Source organism: Amblyomma americanum, chromosome 2, assembly GCF_052857255.1.
Source record: "Amblyomma americanum isolate KBUSLIRL-KWMA chromosome 2, ASM5285725v1, whole genome shotgun sequence".
NCBI classification, from domain to species: domain Eukaryota; kingdom Metazoa; phylum Arthropoda; class Arachnida; order Ixodida; family Ixodidae; genus Amblyomma; species Amblyomma americanum.
The window spans coordinates 85,342,943-85,360,863 of NC_135498.1; the positions used below are offsets into that span (position 1 = coordinate 85,342,943).

Consider the following 17,921-nt stretch of genomic DNA (forward strand, 5'->3'; position numbering starts at 1 on the left):
GTTAGACCAGGAGCAACATGCGTTATTATGTTTCGTACTACCCTACCTTGAGCATTCTTGATGTGCGGCAGCCCTCCTCTCGTCCAGCAGAGTTTCCTTCTGATACGACTGTACTTTTAAGACTGGTGTCGTCGCCGGTCTAATCATGCGTTTTACGCCACTATCCGGAAAAACCAGCATGATTTATGCTGGCATTCATAATGGACATGGTCGCCAAAGTACCGGGCATGCCGGGAAGAAAGACTTTCATACTGGAACGTGCTGGAAATGCCGGACATTTGTTGGGAAGCTAACTGGGGATGTCGGACACGATGGTGGCCATGTGAACACATTTGAATGTGGGAGCAGAAAATGTTGGGAGGTTAGGTGGGCACAGAACAAACGATACTGGGCATGCGGGAACCCATAGCGGTGGTTTGTCGTGTTAAATTCCGACTGGCAGGTAAGCCGGCACACATTGAGCCAGGGCAGCTAGCGATCGTGTATTTGGCAAGGCCATCAAATCTGAAGCTGCTGCGCGCGAGCTGGATATCTGCATAGCACACGCGAGTTGACTGCATACGAGGAATTGCGGTCTTTATACTACCACTTCGACGCTGACTTCTACACTATCTCTACTTGCGGCTGACGAAAACAATTTCGAACGACGGCACGTCTTTATAACGTAGGGACTGCCGCTATGAAACTGTGGAATGCACTAAACATCCCAATAGATGCATCGAATATCCCTACCCCCCCAAAAAAAAGAGAGAGAGAAGGCGGAGACAGCCGCAGGGCAAGCGAAATAGTGGACAGAATTCGTACCGCGTGAATGCGTGTTGCGGATCTATCAAGACACTGTTTCCTCAAGCATTAATTCTGAACCGCCATCCAAGTATAAAAATATCGTTGCATCGTTAGCTCTTCCTCGCGATATTAGTAGCTGCTGGCAATTTTGCGACATTCCAAAGCGGTAGAATACCAGCAAAAGTTTGTGTGTAAACTTTCCCTGTGCCCGTCGTGAAGAAATACCAGTCGTTTCGCAAAACACCGAAACTGAAACTCAGCATCGCGTTTTTACCCGGCAGAAGGCCAGGCCAGCCAGTGGCCTTTGTCACCTCCGTCACTATACCGTCGATGTTATTTTCCCGTCTATTATGGTGTGCGCCGTTGTTTGCGCGGGTGTAACGAGGACGGGTTTTCAGTGTTTTGTGCAGTACCGTCCTGCATTGTAGTGTGGCTCGTGCACGTATGTAACCACAGAAGAGTGTAGGTTCGCGTACCGCTGTAAACGCGCCGCACGTGGCAAACAGGGTCAGCGGCAGCCGACGAAGCTTCTTCCAGTCAGTGTCCCCTTTGTTCTAGGTCGTCGCAAAGAAGTCGGTGTACAGTCTGTTTTGAAATCGCAGTGCATGGACGTTGTTAATGTGCTTCTTATGTGATAGAATGTGCTCATTGTGTAGCAGGTCTTGTGCCGTTGTCTGCGCCAATGGTTCGGTGCCGGTGACTTCGTCACGAACGGAGTTTTCAAGGTAAGAATATTCTGTCTAGACTCGGACGCAGCTTTCTGTGAAATTGCCTCTGAAGGAGTGACTATGCAGCGGAAGCTACGAGCTCTCACCGCCGGCTCACAAGCTTGCGTCGTTGGTTCGTGAGCGCGTGCGTGAGAGCAATACCACCTAGACTATCTGGTGGTATTGGTGAGAGCCGGCGTGTCGCGCTCGTATTTTCTGCTTCGCAGCCACAGAAAGCTGTCGCCGATTATAATATATGCTACGTGCCTGTAGTGGATCCGTTGAACGGAAACTTTAGTGCGCCTATTTATCACAATGTAAAATTTCTCAGTTAGTGCAAAAGTAAGCGGCAACGAGAGTACTTGCAGGCCAGCTTTCAAATGCTGCGATTGTGCAACTCGGCGAGTTATTCGCTTGCAATCCTTATCATTAGCTGAAAAAATGCATTATAATTCGGAGCATGTCTCCTTTCACACATACTCGCATTTTGTGTGTGCTGCCTTTATTTTTCTGGAGTTTACTTGGTGCTTTAACAGGTTTTGGCAGTTGTCATAACAGAAGTACTTGTGTTGACAGACTGCAATTTTAGGGGAGCTGATTGCGTTAAATATCCTAGTTTTCTCTTTTTCTCTATTCATAACTGAGGGGAATCAATGTTTTGACACATTCTTTCATTTCTTATATCACTATGCTCTCTAGTAACGAGTGTTCGCAGGTGGATCATGGCTCGTTGCATGTGGCTCGTCTGCATCCACTTTGGAGCCTACAGCACGGATCTTGCCTCCTCGTAAAAGTAAACTTTGTGAGTTGTATGGAATGAAAAAGAGCGCGTGAATTCCGACAAAGTGTTATTTTATGGCTTGTTTCAGGACAGCATTTAAATAAGCTTTTGTATTTCAGTACACATTGGATAATCATGCTGGTTTAAACGAGTTGCATTTCAGCCATTACAGTATGTGAAAAATGTTGAACCCTTTGTAGGATTCGGGGATTCGCGTTCCTTTTGCTTCAAGTGCCGGCAAACAAATATGATACATTACATAACATATTTTACATGCTCATTACTACCTAACAATGAAACAAACCACCCAGAATGTTTTTCTCTTTTGGTAATGGTCCCCCTGGTGTTCTGCGTGTATTTACAAGCATGGGTATTTACTTGTTTATTTATATATTCATACTCAAAGGCCCTATTACAGGGTATTATCACATGAGGGGTAAACATGAAGTACGGCAATAAGTGTTACAGGTGTTCAGTTTGATGTGGCCCGCACTGGTGGGGAAATAAATTTGGAAAAATTGTTGACCGTTTCAGCCTTTTCCATCAGTAAACTGCCTCGAAGCAATCTTCAAATATATTACAAGTGTTCTTATAGGTAGGTAAAACATAGGCATCGCATTTGAGGTCTTTTTAAAGAAACGAAGTCATTGGTGCAAATGTGTTCACCATTCTAGAAAACGTGTGGTCAAAACGGCTTGAAAATGATGTCATTGGATTTTCAGAACCATTCTGAATGCACTTTTGCCATTTGTATGCATATCAGGCCAAGCTGGTGTCAAGGGGACCGCTTCACTCTTTCCTGCGGCCTTTACAATCACCGCAGAAGCAATGGGAGTTTTTCTCTAGAAGTTACTCCGTCTGCTGTTGCTAGAGGCGTGAAGACCCGAACACTTGCTCCCTACCTGCACCTGCGGTGGTGGGTGGCATTCACTTGGTTCGCGCTGTCGGCCACTGGTTTATGGTGAGTGCAACACCGAAATTAAAAAAACCATGCTGAGCCTGTACGTCTTCAGTGCAGCCCACATGTGCACAGATTCATCACAAAATGTGCTTGGTGAAAATATTTAAAAGCAGGAATCACTGATTTCTCATCCAGAAGGAAGTACTTTGATGATTTTCTTGCACGTCTCATGGTCCATGATTAAATGATGCTTAATGCTAAGGGGAAGAGAAGGAAAACTCTGAGTTTTGAGCTCACCTTATAAAAATGTACCATCGAGGGCAAAAGTGTCCGCAACGTGTGAGTGGTAAATCCTGTACCGTCATTATTGGCTGCTGGCTTGAGACGATACTCGTAGAGCATAGTCAGACTCACATACACTAACATTTGACTGTCAAATAAATATTGCGGGGCAATATATATAATACTTAATTACGCTATCACTTTTCACATGTTCTGAATTATTTTACCCCCCATATGCCTCCCAACTTCCTTAAACGAGGGACTTGTATCGATACCTTGAAGGAATACTAATGACTAATGTGTTAGCAAGTATCAGGAAAAACTGTAATGTTGGTGTTATTATTGCTGCCGCCGAACTGCTAGATGTTTGAGGACATGAGTTTCCCAGTGAGCAGTTTTTGGGTTAAGCGCAAGTTTGCTTGTAGGCATTCTTGTCTGCCTAACATCACCAGAAAGCAACAGTACAAGTTGTGTGTGCTGGCACAGATAGTGACGTGTACTGAGTAATGCAATTTCAGAAATGATGTCCGATGAATTGTTTAAGCAATAATAAAGAGCGCCCTTTCTTGCTGTCGACGTATACATTTAACTTGCAGCATACCCTGAAGAAGCTACCAATAAAATATTTCATTTAAACATTTTTATAAAAGAAGGGCTGAGATTATGGCCAGCTGTGCGTGCGGTTGAATGTTCACTGCCCTTTATTTTTTTTTAAATTCAGGAACTTATTAACATGTCAGTATCACAAACCTTAATTTTCAGCTCCTTACACCTTAAGCTAAGCCAACTAGCATAAAACATTGCACAGTGCTTTAATTTACCTATGCTAGGTTGAGAAGATTAATCTTTTTGGGTGTATCTTCGTTTCCTTATTGATATGAGGAAAGTTCATGTTCTTGGGAGGTTTATCAAAAGCAATGAGGAGGCTGTACAAATGCAGAATACACTGTGTCACACTGACTGTCATTGCCTCTGAGATAAGTCTGTTTGCTAGCGAAGGCTGATTTTATTCAAAGCGCAGTTCCGAACTTTGACTTGCTGGCAGTTAGCTCGTGCTGGCAGTTATTTTCAACAACTAATTTATGCATTGTCATCTGGGGGAATGGACAGTCATGAGACACCGGCAAACTTCAAAATGCCTTTCCAAGAGGAGCAGATCTATGCCTCTTGGACGTTAAGTGTGTGCAACGTGCTGTCATCGCACTGTGCTCCTGTGGCCAGTCTTGGGGTTTTTCAGTGCCCATTCCATTCACGAATTATATGATGCACTTTGCTCGGGTGCAGCATACATTCTTGCTAATGCCACTGTTTTGCAAAGCTAAAGCAGCTGTGCTTGAAGTTTCAAGAGCTATATTAATGCTGCATAATTCTTTACACTTTGAAAATTGCCATGCTAATGCTCCTTATGGCACATCATTCTGCACACTGATGCAGACCTGCCAGAAGATGAACTACAAAAGCTGAGAGTCTTGACTTTAGGTGAAATGTAAAGTGTAGAACGCTTGACATTTGTGCTTGAAGAATACATGCTATCATGCACAGTCGGACTGAAGGCAAGCATGCACAAACATTAATTCGTTTCAGATTTCTCACATGGCAAAACAAAGGAAAGGGGTCTGATTTACAGTATTTGCATACAGTGCAAAGGATGAAACATACGGGCCTGATGGTTACGAATGACGTGGGCCAAACTGGGAGCGAACGCACCTTCTCCCGCATGACTGGCAGATGCAGCGGTGGGGCAGTGGCGACCCCACTGCGATGTGCCAAGAGGCAGAAACAGACCCCTTTGCACAGGCCATAAGAAATAGAGCACACGTTCCCCTCGAGACCGGCCATGGTGAGACATGCGTGCAGCTTGCACCTTATAAAAGGTTAAAGACAGTCTGTAGGCTACCTGGTGTAGCGAGAGCGGTCAGTGTGTTGAATGTTGTGATGAAAAGCAAAAAAAAGCTGCAGTTTTTGTATGGGCCAACCCAAGAGGAAAACCTCGTGTGCTGGATGTACTTCAGCTTTGGTATATATTATTCTGAGTAATGCTGGAAGATGTGGACAGAATGATGATGCACATGCTATGTTGAACTGGCAACTAACTTTTATTCATGAAGCATTTTGTATATGTTCAATGCAGATAAAACAGTCAACAATCAGTCCTGTCACGTTCCATCGTTACCCTCATCTTCCCTCTTCCAAAAATGCCTCTTCTGCTAGTAGTGATAGGGAGGTGCTACTTATGCATGTGTCTTTATAATCAAACATTGTCTTACGCTCAATAATTTCCTGTGCTTTTTCATCTCGGTTTCAGTCAACTATCAGTGTATTGCATATAATCTTTGATTATAAAGAGACATGCGTGAGCAGTGCATTGCTATCGCTTCTAGTGAAACAAAGGGTATTCCTGGAAAGGGAAAGATGAGAATAATGATGGAGCTTGTGACGGGGCTGATTGTTGGCTCTTTTTTCTGCACTGTGTATATTGTAATGCTTAATGAATAAAATTTTGTTAATTCAGTGCAATGTGTATAGTGCTTCTCATCCTTCTGTCTGTCTCTTCGAGTGCTGTTTCGGAAAATGCTGAACCAACCACCCCAAAACCATTTTGCATGTGCTATATTGTCTACAGTTTTTTTATTTGCTTTGAATGCTTCTGATTTTTATGATGATGTTCTTTTCTCATTTTTTTACTGCAGAGAGCAAGAATATCACTGCCTGCTTGTTGCACAGCTGTGCCGTGTCATGGGGTCTAACTGCTTTACCTGCACTTCCAGGTGTGGCCACACTAATACCATAACTGTTTCATTTCAGCCAGTAAAACTTTCTTGTGTCATTCAAAGAGCACCTAAAGTTTTTAATTACACTTTGGGTTATTGGTGCAGTTGGAGGAGAAAAGACCTGTGGTCCATGATCATTTATGCATTATTGTGTTGTAGAGCAGCTGCCTTTCCTTATCCCTTCACTGTGATGTATTCACAGAAAAGTATGCTGAAGACTTCATACATCATTCTGTGGGAAAGGTGCTGCCTATAACACAACTGATAAGTGTGCTCACATAAGTATCATGATGTATCTAGTGGATTGGATGAGATATCTGGGTACACAACACAAAAATAGCAATTTCAGCAGACACCGGTTGATGAGACGTCAGTGCATGTTTTTTGTGCAGCTGACATGTGACAAGACTAAATAACTTTGTGATGGTGTATTTTAGTTTATAAACTTGAAATTGGGTCATTCCAAGCCATCTTACCCAGATTTTGTTCGAGCATCTTTGATTTCCTTTAAAAAATGCATATAGTTTATTCTTTTACTAGAAGAATCATTGTCCAAGCTTGTTTTTGCCAAAAAAATTTGTGCTGTGGCCCCATCTTGAAGGGGCACTAAAGGGAAGTACTAAGTCAGGCTAGACTGGTAAGGTAGGATCACATGAAAACACTTGTCTTTTTAACTAGAAAACAACACTTATAGATATAGGTGTAAGAAAAGCGAGAAACACGTAACGCCCATTGTAGATTTGAGCCTTGATAGTGAGTGGCCTACTCGTAAGCTCTCTGGAGGAACGCTATATTGCCATATGGGGCCATTACCATCGAAATGCGAAGAAGGCAGCATGGCGAGCATAGCCGACAGTGCAAAGGGTCTCGTAGTTAAAACAGCGCAAAAGCGATAACTGAAAGAAAGGTTAGCTGCAAACATCAGCGCTGAAGCTTTCGCTGGGCATTCTGTGCACTCTGGCTGTGTACAGCCATTGTACACAGCAAGATCAGAACCGCAAAGCTCAGAACTATATTCATGGTGTGTATGCCTGCTATGCAGCTGGTGAAGCAGCTTCTTTCTCAATTCAACCATCGAATCTGCTACTTTGGGCTGGCAGCGGGCATTATGAAATTGCAAATTGTTTTTTTTTTTATTTTTAGTATGTGCTCGCACAGACATGCACTCATGCACATCATAAACATGTGAAGCACTATGCAGGGGCATGATCTTATATGTTTTCTGCACAGTGGAAAGGTGAATGCACTAAAGATATCTGAAGTACCACATGCATGCACTATCACTTTTCATTTGGCTTAATAAAGAACGCATGACTATCAATTTTTTTAGACTAGACATTATGCTTTCACTTACAAAAATTTGAAATTAATTTGTTTCATGTTTCGTTATTTTTAAACTGAAAAAGGTGGAAAGCTATCCATTTTTGAAATTATTTACCAAATTTTATGGTCTCACAGAAGTTGTATGAATGGCAAAGCAGCCTATAAAATGTTTCAGCGATGAGAAAACCTAAGTCGTGCCAAAAAAAATTCTAAATTGGAAAAAAGTTGCTTTCTGCGGCATATTCAGCTGTCAGTTGCATAGTGATGTGGTCCTGGTAAGCATAAGAAAGGTAGTAAGCTACACAGTACTATTCAGTCGCATTTATTATCACAAGCTTAATTCGAGAAATTTTTGTTCTAAAAAGCATAAATGCCCTACTGTGGTATTGCTCCCTGCCTGCTCCTCAGTACAGTGCGTGCTGAAGCCAACTGCAAGTGTAGGTTTAAGCAGTGCTGCAGGTGGTGTGCTGGGCTTGAATGCTTTCAGCTTCTAGAGTACAGAGGTCTACTCAATGGCACGGTTACAAAAAATAAAAATTAAATGGCCACTTAGCAGAAGCATCAAGTCAACCCTCGTGGTAACTGGAGATGCGGACCAAAGACCACTGCAGCTATGCTCCTCATTGCGCAGAAGCAAGAAGCACTATGAAATGATGGTGCTGTCTTCTGCTTCCTTGAAGTTATTCAAGAAAAACAAATTGAACTCACTAAGTGGTTTAAAAGAGCACCTTGGAAAGAACAGCAGTGTTTCGTCATATCGTCTTCATGTGCAGGCTCTTTCCCACTTAAGGGAAAACTGGGAGTGGATGGCTGCTGTGCTTCGCAAAGCACAGCTGCCGACAGCTGGGGAGAATTGATGGCAAAGGTACATGCACAATAAATATGCGCCCGTTCTAGCCGGCTCTTGGCAGCAGCGGTTCTCAAAGCGTGGCGGGGTTGCACTCCCAGTTTCTCTCTACGTGTGAAACAGCCAGTGGTGCTTCAACTGTGCATGCTAGAATTACATCGTAATCAGTGACCCAATTGTTTCAAGTGTTAAAACATGGATGAACATGCCACCAGGCCTTTCAACCCACAAACATAGGAACATCCATTTGGAGCACCTTGCAGCACTGCTTATATTTAGTTTGCAAATGGCTCTAGTGAGCACTGCAGTAAAGAGCAGGCACAGAGCAACGTTGAGGTTTGGCATCGGTGCTCAGCTTTCAACAGTGTTTTCTCGCCTAATACAAAAATTACTTCACTCTCCAGAATAAATTGCATTCAATGGTAATGTGCGCTTACTACCTTTCATATTTTTACTAGTATCACCTCACAATGAATTCACAGCTTAATATGGCACAAAAAGCTACTTTAATTGAATTAACAAATTTTTTCTGACTGCTTACGGTTTCTAATCGCTGAAACATTTTTTTGGCTTCTTTGTCTGCCAGGCAACTCAGAATATAGTTGTAATGATTACTGTGAGAACATAAAATTACATCAAAAATTGAAAAATCGCAGTTTTGTACCTTTTTTCGAGTTTATTATTTATTTTTTGTTACACATGTTTCGAAACTTGAGACAGCGGCTTTGGCATGGAAATTATTTTTCGTAAAAACAAGCTGGGATAAGATTTGCCTTAGTAATGTAATAAACTGTGATGGTTTTAAGGAATTCGAAGATGGTTGAACACTTAAGTCTGTCAATTGGCAAGCAATGACAAATGTGCATCTCCACCTTAAGTAATCACAACCTCAACTAAAATGCAAGAGGAGTGATAGAATTAAAAACATTTAACTTGACCTTTAATAAGTATATGCATGGAGGGGGTGCTGAAGAAAACACTAGCTCAACATATTTTGCCACCACTTTTTTGGAGGCTAAGAGAAATTTTGTGTACTCTTTTTGGTAGTGCCACATACTTGATCTAGTTATGTGTTCAGCGTCTTTCACATTGTTGGGAACTTTCTACTACTGCTTCAGCTCTGTTTTTGCCACTGCCTGCAAAGGCGGTAAGGGAGGCCTGCTTTTTGAAGGCTCTCGACTTTTTTGTTACTCGGCTCTGTCTGAAGTTGTTAGGTGCTGACGACAGCAGAATTACAGGAGGAAGGTTCTTTACCCGTGCAACAGGTTAAGGATGCGGAAAATAAATATGCGCTCTTTCTGTCGCTATTCTAGGCGTATCAGTGTAACACATCGCATTCAAGTGACTAGCTTGAATCTAAACCCCTGAGACACTCGTCTTGTGGAATTTCCAAAGTGGTGCATAGTGAATGTGAAAAAATGGTGAGACTTCAAAGCCTGTTTTTGTGCAAGATTGACGTTTTGATTTTTGGTCGGGTGTAACAATTTTCGTGAAATTTTTATTTAGTTAGGTTAAATTCAAAAACAAGGCGGCAAATCCCCCTCAATTGATTGCACCCAGCCAATGGCGAGGACTTATTCTCAAAATGTGCTTAATCCCCTCAGTCCTGCTAGGGTGGTGTCGTAGGGGGAGCCAGACGAAAGCAAATTAACCATGGCGTAAGGAAAATCGTTCGTTGTCATCGGCTGGAGGGCCTCCTTTGAATGGTATCTGCTGCTTCTCTCTTGGTATGTATCCGACTATAGCAACATTCACAAAAGAGCTAGCAATTGCCTTATGTGATGTCCAGATTTTAACAATGGTGAGATATGTAAATGATCTTTTACTGGTTTTATGGCTTGTTAAATTAAATGATGCCAACTTTGCTTGATTGTTCCTGAAGTCTCAGTATTTATTCACATTCACTGTGCTTTGGAAGTGCAGCAAGGAAAGTGTCTTAAATGTTCAGATGCAATGCAGTTCTTTAAAGCTGTAGTAAAGAGGATTCTATGCTCATATTTTTACCATGAAACCTCTATCTACATGCTCCAAGCATTCTTGGAAACTTCGAATTATTGTCTTGTGCAGCCAATTTCTCTGTTAAATTGGATTAGATGTCCTTGCTTCCACCATTTTTTTTAACTGACCTCTGAGACTAGGAGGAGTCAAATAGCGCGGGGAGTGCCTTCAGCCAGTCACAGGCGGCTCTTGCTTTTGCTTTGCTTTCAGGTTTCTACGAATAGTTTCAGTGGCAGACAGCATAGCTGCCAATTAGGCCCCTAGAAATAAAAATCTCTGTGGACTGTCTGTTTTCACAAATCATTCCCCGTATTAATACGTATCACACCGCCGATGGCAAGTGGCAAGCCACCATGTGACTTACTGTGGGGCACTCCTCAAATTGGCTGACTCCTACTCTTGGTCAATTAAAGAAACAAAAAAGGTGGGAAACAGGACGTTTCATCCGATGTAATATGAAAATCAGCTCCACAGGACAATTCAAAATCTCTAAGAAAGCTTGCAGCGTGTAGATCGAGTTCCCATCATAAAAAGGTGAGCTCAGAATCCTCTTTAGTGCTCCTTTAAACAGGACCATATGTTGAGCTCATATTTCTAGAATATTGAAAGAAGTCATGGTGATTTATTTTTCGCAGTCTTATCTAGTTAAACGACCGTGTCGTAAGCTCATACCCTCTAAAGGCAGAGCTGAGTAAAATACAAGTCGAGACAGAAAACAGGATTCTTCCCTTTGCCACTTTTGCAAGCAGTGGTAGAAACGGTGTAAAAGCAGTTTTACAGTGTGACCAACAGTGTGAGAAAAACTGAACAGATAACTGGATCAAAGTGCATACTACAACCATAATTATGCAAATTCTCTCATAACTTTAATCAGCCTGACTATGCCCACTGCAGGGTAAAGGCCTCTCCCATATATTTCTTTTGCTAGCTGTGGCCACCGTATTCCAGAAAACTTCTTATTCTCATCTGCCCACCTAACTTTCTGGAACCCCCTGCTGTGCTTGCCTTCCCTTGGAATCCACTCCGTTAACATTAAGGATAAGCAGTTATCTTGATTTCACATTACATGCCCTGCCCAAGCCCGTTTCTTCCTCTTGATTTCGGTAGCATGTCAATAACCCGCATTTGTTCCCTCACCGTTCTGCCTGCTTCAGGTCTCTTAAATGTTACACCTATCGTTTTTCTTTCCATAGCTCACTGCATTGTCCTAAAGTTACGCTGAACACTTTTCGTTAGCCTCCATGTTTCTGCCCCTTAGGAGAGTATTGGCAAGATTCTAGAATACATGGTGGCAAAATATGATGTCAAGTTGATATTTTCTGCTCTCTACAACGTTTCAGAATTGTGCTTTTTTGTAGAAATCATTGTGCCAGAAAACAGGCTGTGGAAAAAACCCGCACGCAAACCAAAAGGCCACAACTGGACATGTGTTCACTGACATTACCAGGACAGACATGCAGATTCCTTTATCATACAAGTACACAGGCAAAGCTGACGCAGTCATCTCCACCTCTGCTTATATGAAACATTGTCCACACTTCCCACGTTACTGGTCCAGATGACAGATTAAAAATCTTAGCACTATGGAACAAAGGCTTAAGCTGTTTTTTTTACTTTCATCCTTTTCCCTCTGCTGTCCACACGTGGCACAACACGGTAACAGGTGTGGGCTTGCCAGCTTCATCATAAAGAGACCAAAAATGCTGAAGGCCAAAGCTAGAGGCAGTCTGATATTGGCAAGGCCTCATGGGCACTGACTTCAAACATGAGACTACAATACCCCTCTTTACCTCCTTTGAATATGCTGCCGTGATGATCAAAACAAGTTTGCTTTTTGTTTGACCTCGGGTGATACACCCAGCAAATGTGTTTTGGTCTCACCTGCATACATGCACCCTTTGTCAAAAATTTTGAGCCCAAGAAGTTTGCTTCTCGGCCATGGTGTGTGTCTCGTTACCTATCACCAGGTTTCTAAACCTCATGAAGGTAAGAGGAGCTCTCATCCTCACACTACTGAAATCTAGGGCTTCCCAGGTTGCTACAAGGGCCCTCGTTATGCAGCTTGGAGGCAAACTCCCTAGGCTGTGATTTTTGACGAAGGCCATACATCAAGGAACTACAAAATCCCTTCATGTGGTGCTTCAGCACTGAAATCTAATCCCCAGTCTTGCTCATTGATAACCCGCAGCATTGCAACTATGGCTCTAGGCTGGCTGGCAGAACTTCCTAACACGAAGTAAGTGTCTGTACCTAAACACCTGCAAGGTGAAGCGTTTAAAACTGCGCTCAATGTTTTGGTCTACACAAGCAAGGGAAATATCACTCACGATAGGAACCACTCTTGAACGCATGCAAGCTCATTTCTTTCTTTTTCTTTGTGCAAAAGCTCTTCTGACCACAACTGTGGTATTTTTGTTGATGCAGTCTCCAAGATTTTGCAATTTCACCTTGATTCTATGTTTGTGAGGGAACAGAAGGGACTTTATGTGTGGAAGAAAGAAGTTTGGGCAGGCTTAGGTGTGGCTCCTATCCTGAGTAATATTTTCTTTGTGTGTGTGCACCAAAACATTTAGCGCAGTTTGCAAGGCCTTGCCTTACAAGTGTTTAGTTACAACTACTTCATGTTTGTAAAGCCTTCAAAAAGGAAAGCATGGGATTGGAGTTCAGTGTTAAAGTGCCAGACGAAGAGACTGCAGTTCCTTGATGCTCTTATGGAGGGGAAAGCATGGCGTGTTTGCTAGGCTTAATACCCAAGGACAAAAGTGCCTATCCTGAGTTTCTTGTTGACATATTCGAAGTTGGTGAAGAGATGTCTTGTACTTCAAGTCAATGCTCAGTAGATTTTGCCACCATCATATGGTATTGCCATTCAGTCTAAAAAATTAGCAATAACCAGCTATTCACAAGATCTGGTTGTATATGTGTGGGCAGGTTTGATACAAGGCCAAGTGAAAACACCAGCTCAGGATAGGCCGGTAGGGCACAAGGTTGCTGTCATACTACGTTAATAAGCTATCTCAAGGCCTTGGCAATGTGAGTTAGAGGTAAAAGTATGTGTGGTTTCTCGCACCAAGGAAGATTGCATACCGCTTGAGTTTGGTGTCAGGCACAAGACAGGCTACCTGCCATTGTTGGTGCCATAGGTGCTAATGTTTTGTCTTCAATATTATATCAGTCAGACGCCGTGGTGTCAGCTGGCAGCAGGAAGCGAATTTTTTATCTAGTTACGCAGACAGGCTCATATCTTTCAGCGCACTGTGCCTCGTGTGAACGGCGCAGTTGAAAGGATGAAAGAAAAATTTTGTTGCATAGGACTAAGATTTTTATTCTTTCATATTCCTTCACTGGGATCAGTTAATGTGGGAAGTGTCAGAAGGCTTTCATATCAGGAGAAATAGAGGTGATTGCATCAACAGTCTCTACATTCACTAATATAAGGAATCTGCATTTTTGGCGCGGCAGGTGTCCTGTTGCGGCCTTTTTGGATTGCGCACCTTCCCACACTGCTTATCTTGAGGTTGTAAATAAGTTTCTGTTGTGTATTAAACTGCGAGTCAGGACTGGGTTTGCGTTCTCTTGGTGTTAGTATTTTTTTGCACTGTATTACTTGAGTATGAATTCTTACCAACTAGTTCATTTCACTGTCTTAACTGGTGTATACCTTTGCCTAAGCTAAGGAGCTAATGATTGAATGCTTTTTATAGTGCATAAGTAGAATACGTACATAGTAATGAAAGCAGAATTAAATGATTTCCTGATCAGATTTTTTATATTCTGTGTACAGTACTAGAGATACGCTTAGTCAGACTTAAGTATGCACTGCAGCCAAAAGATTCTTTTCTCGGGTCTGAAGGATTTTAAAGGTCACCACATATTTTCAGTTTGCTATCCTGTTTATTGTTTGAATATCTACCTCTTTGCAGGGAAATTTTTTTTGTGACAAGTGTTCCATTTGAAAACTGAATTGAAATCATATTTTTGTATTTTGATGAACTATGAATGGTTGGATGAGAAGAGTTCATATATTCATATTTTTATGCTAGGTACAAATAGCTATGAGTAGCGGCCTGCTTGCTTTTGGCTATGCTAATTTTGTTTATTCATCTTTCCTCTGTTTAATGTAATATTAAAAGGTATCCCAGCTGCTCCTGTAGAGGGGTTTTAGGGGTATTATAAAGAAATCAATAAATAAATGTTGGTAGGGCAACGGAGCGGATTCGAAGAGCAGGCAAGTGTAGCCGGGGGCGGCCGAAAGTTAGGTGGAGGGATGAAATTAAGAAGTTTGCAGGCATACGGTGGGTGCAGCTGGCAAAGGACAGGGTTAATTGGAGGGACATGGGGGAGGCCTTTGCCTAGCAGTGGGCATAGTCAGGTTGATGATGATGATGATGGTCTGTATTGATAAATTCCTGCATTCTAATTTGAAAGAACCTACTTTCATTGAAAAGAGGTATTGAAGCCAGTGTGTAATAAAATGCAGGTACCACTACCAGTGGTCGTTTTCACAAGCAAACTGGTGCTCTCATGGCAGTTATTGTGAGCATATGTTTGAAGGTACGCTGCACCACCATTCACTTCAAAACAGTCATCACGGAGTCTTTTTTGGTCTTGACCTCACAAATGGAAACTGGAAACTGAGTAGTGGGAAAAATGTCCCATTTCTAAATTCGGTTGTCTGCAATAAATGCGATTAATGTAGACAGAAAGTGCCACAAAGTCCGTGACTCAGTTTTTGCATGGAAATAAAATTAGATGGAGTCCACAGTGCCTCCTTAATTAGTACATGCCCATCTTAACTGCAGAGGCTGTTTGAGGGAATGACTTCTTGTGGTAGTTTACTGAATTGCAGCCCGAGGGATTCATAACGTGGCAAGAAATTAATACTTTTGTACTGCTGCCATTCCTGTAGGTGGTCATCCTCAATCCTTTTTTACAGACTTGGGCAAGACATCGATGACCTTTCCACACCATGCTGTCCCAGGAGCGTTGCTGTGCATGAGTGCACAAGTATCGTTGAGCAGCTCTATGTAAGCCAGTGGCTGTGCCGTACAAGCTCTGCATGCAAATAAACCTGTGATCGTAGCAGGTTGTTCTCTGTTTGCAAACAGGCCAAGGAGACACCCGTATTTTTCCTTTTACATCACCATAATTTATGCTCTGCAGGTTGCAGCGCATCAGTTTATTGTTTATCATGCAGTGAATGTGCTCCTTAATCTTAGTGTAATGCATCATATAGAGTTTAGACAGCATCTCTCATTATAATTATATCCGCTACCTGTAATATTTTATTGAGTCCCATTCCACATGCTGTTTCATCAAATTTCTGTATGTCGAGCATGCCGAGCCACAGTATAAAGCAGTAGTACAATGCGTACGCCACTCATGCTGCTACCCAGCTTGCTTGTTATGGCCATCACTCAATATTCTGTTTCTGCCTGCCATAATAGCTGCACCTGAGCAATGCATGGCATTCTACATTGTACTATGCTAGGCACTCAGCAATGACCGCCATAATCCCTTGCACCTACCAGTACCTGGTACTATGCTGGTCACACAACAGTGCCCGCCATGTTACCCGCCACACACGACCACTCGCCACTATGCTGGGCAGTCAACAGTGTATTACCCTACACCCAGCAGTACCCAGCACTATGCTGGGCACCCACCATGATACCTAACACCCAACATATGGTGGGCACCCACCATTGCCAATCGCCATAATCCACCATTATGTCGGGTGCCGGGTTCCACCATGCCCAGTAGAGTGTATTTTTCCCATAGGCCATGGGTTCCGTTGTCAGAAATGATCATGCGGGGTATTCCAAACCTGCTGAAAATGTCACGCAGACAGTTAATGGTAGTCTGCGTTGAAGCGTGCGACAAAAGGTATTGCTTCGAGCCATTTGGTATGTGCGTCGACTACTACGAGTATCATTTTTCCGCAGATCGGACCCGCGTAGTCGATGTGAATACGGGACCACGTTTCGCCTGTTTCAGGCCAGTTAACAGAGGTGGCCGTGGCTGCCATCGGCAGATTTTGCACACAGTTCTGGCACTGAGCAGACAGCTCTTCAATATTTCTGTCGAGGCCTGGCCACCAGAACAAAGAACGTGCGACAGATTTCATTGCCGGTGAACCCTGGTGCGTTTCATGTAGAAGATTCAGCACTCGCTCTCTAGCTTCGGTTGGCATTATGACCCTATTACCCCAGTACACCAGTTCATGTGCTATCGATAGTTCGAGCTTACGGTCAAAAAACGGCAGTACGGCCCGGGTCATTCCGTTTGCGTTCCTGGGCCACCCATGTAGTATGTACCGTTTGACCCTCGACCAGGACAGGGTCAGAAGACGTTAATGCCTTCAGCTCACGCGATGTCACAGCGCCATAATTCACCTATTTCAGCGACAGCACATATTCAGGCGGCTCACCGTCGTCGTCAGCTTCCGGAGATCGCTGCGGAAGACGGCTTAGGGCGTCAGCGTTCAGCATCAGTCGTCCTGGTGCGTACTGTAGCCGGTACCGGTAGGCCCCCAGGTGGAGCGCCCAACGTTGTATCCGTGCGGCGGCCATTGTGGGCGTCTGCTTGTCTGATCTCAGCAGGCCCAGCAATGGCTGATGGTCAGTCACCAGGGTAAATTCCCGACCTAGAAGGTAATCACGGAACTTCGTGACGCCGAATACCAGTGCCAGTGCCTCTCGCTCGAGCTGTGAATATTTGCGCTCCGCCTGCGTTAATGTTCGCGAGCGGAACCCGATGGGCCTGTGATCGTTACCAGTCTTGTGAAACAAAACAGGTCCCACACCGTACGGAGACGCGTCACATTCGAGTTTAAATTCCTTCGAAGGGTCAAAATGTACGAGAACCTTGGCTGTTTTAAGGTTTTGCTTGACACGATCAAATGCGAGCTCTTGAGGCTGTTTCCATTGCCAGCGTGCATCCTTTTCAAGCAGTTGATACAATGGAGCAAGTGTGGTGGACATATTTGGCAGAAACCTCGCGTAAAAAGTAACCATACCCAAAAACGAACGTAGCTCGCCGACATTACAGGGGCTGGGTGCCGGCATGATAGCGTCAAGGTTTTTCTCTGTCGGATGAAGCCCATCGCGATCGATGCGATGTCCTAGATAAGTTACTTCTGGGCTGCGCAACTTGCACTTATCGAACCTTAGCTTTACCCCACGCTCTCGGAAGCGCTCCGAGACGTTTTTCAGCCTCACCTTCGTCACTCGCTCTTTCAGAAATGAGCACATCGTCCAGATAAGCCTGCGCTCCTGGAAGGCCAGCCAAAACCTCATCCATTTTTCTTTGGAATATCGCGGGCGCAGAGGCTATCCCGAAAGGAAGCCTGTTGTAGCAAAATAGCCCTTTTGGCGTAATAATGACACAAAGTTTCTTAGCGTCATCATCTAGCGCCACTTGGCTGTATGCATCCCATAAATCCAGAGGGCTGAAATAGTCCCCATCGTGTAGTTGGGCAAACATATCCTCAGTGATTGACAATGGGTATTGCTCAGTTGCACAC

At 43.5% G+C, this 17,921-nt stretch overlaps 1 long non-coding RNA gene across 3 annotated transcripts; it reads left to right on the forward strand.

Moving 5' to 3' along the window:
- Nucleotides 1–1,147: 1,147 nt before the first annotated feature.
- LOC144118757 (uncharacterized) lies at nt 1,148–15,477 on the forward strand. Of its 3 annotated transcripts, XR_013312130.1 has the most exons (6): nt 1,148–1,364; nt 1,443–1,511; nt 2,193–2,295; nt 3,038–3,235; nt 6,148–6,225; nt 15,333–15,477. It is a non-coding gene; the product is annotated as an uncharacterized LOC144118757 (long non-coding RNA). The 3 variants fall into 3 exon arrangements; XR_013312128.1 differs by having other exon boundaries at nt 1,148–1,511; XR_013312129.1 differs by having other exon boundaries at nt 1,148–1,511; nt 2,209–2,295.
- Nucleotides 15,478–17,921: the final 2,444 nt, after the last annotated feature.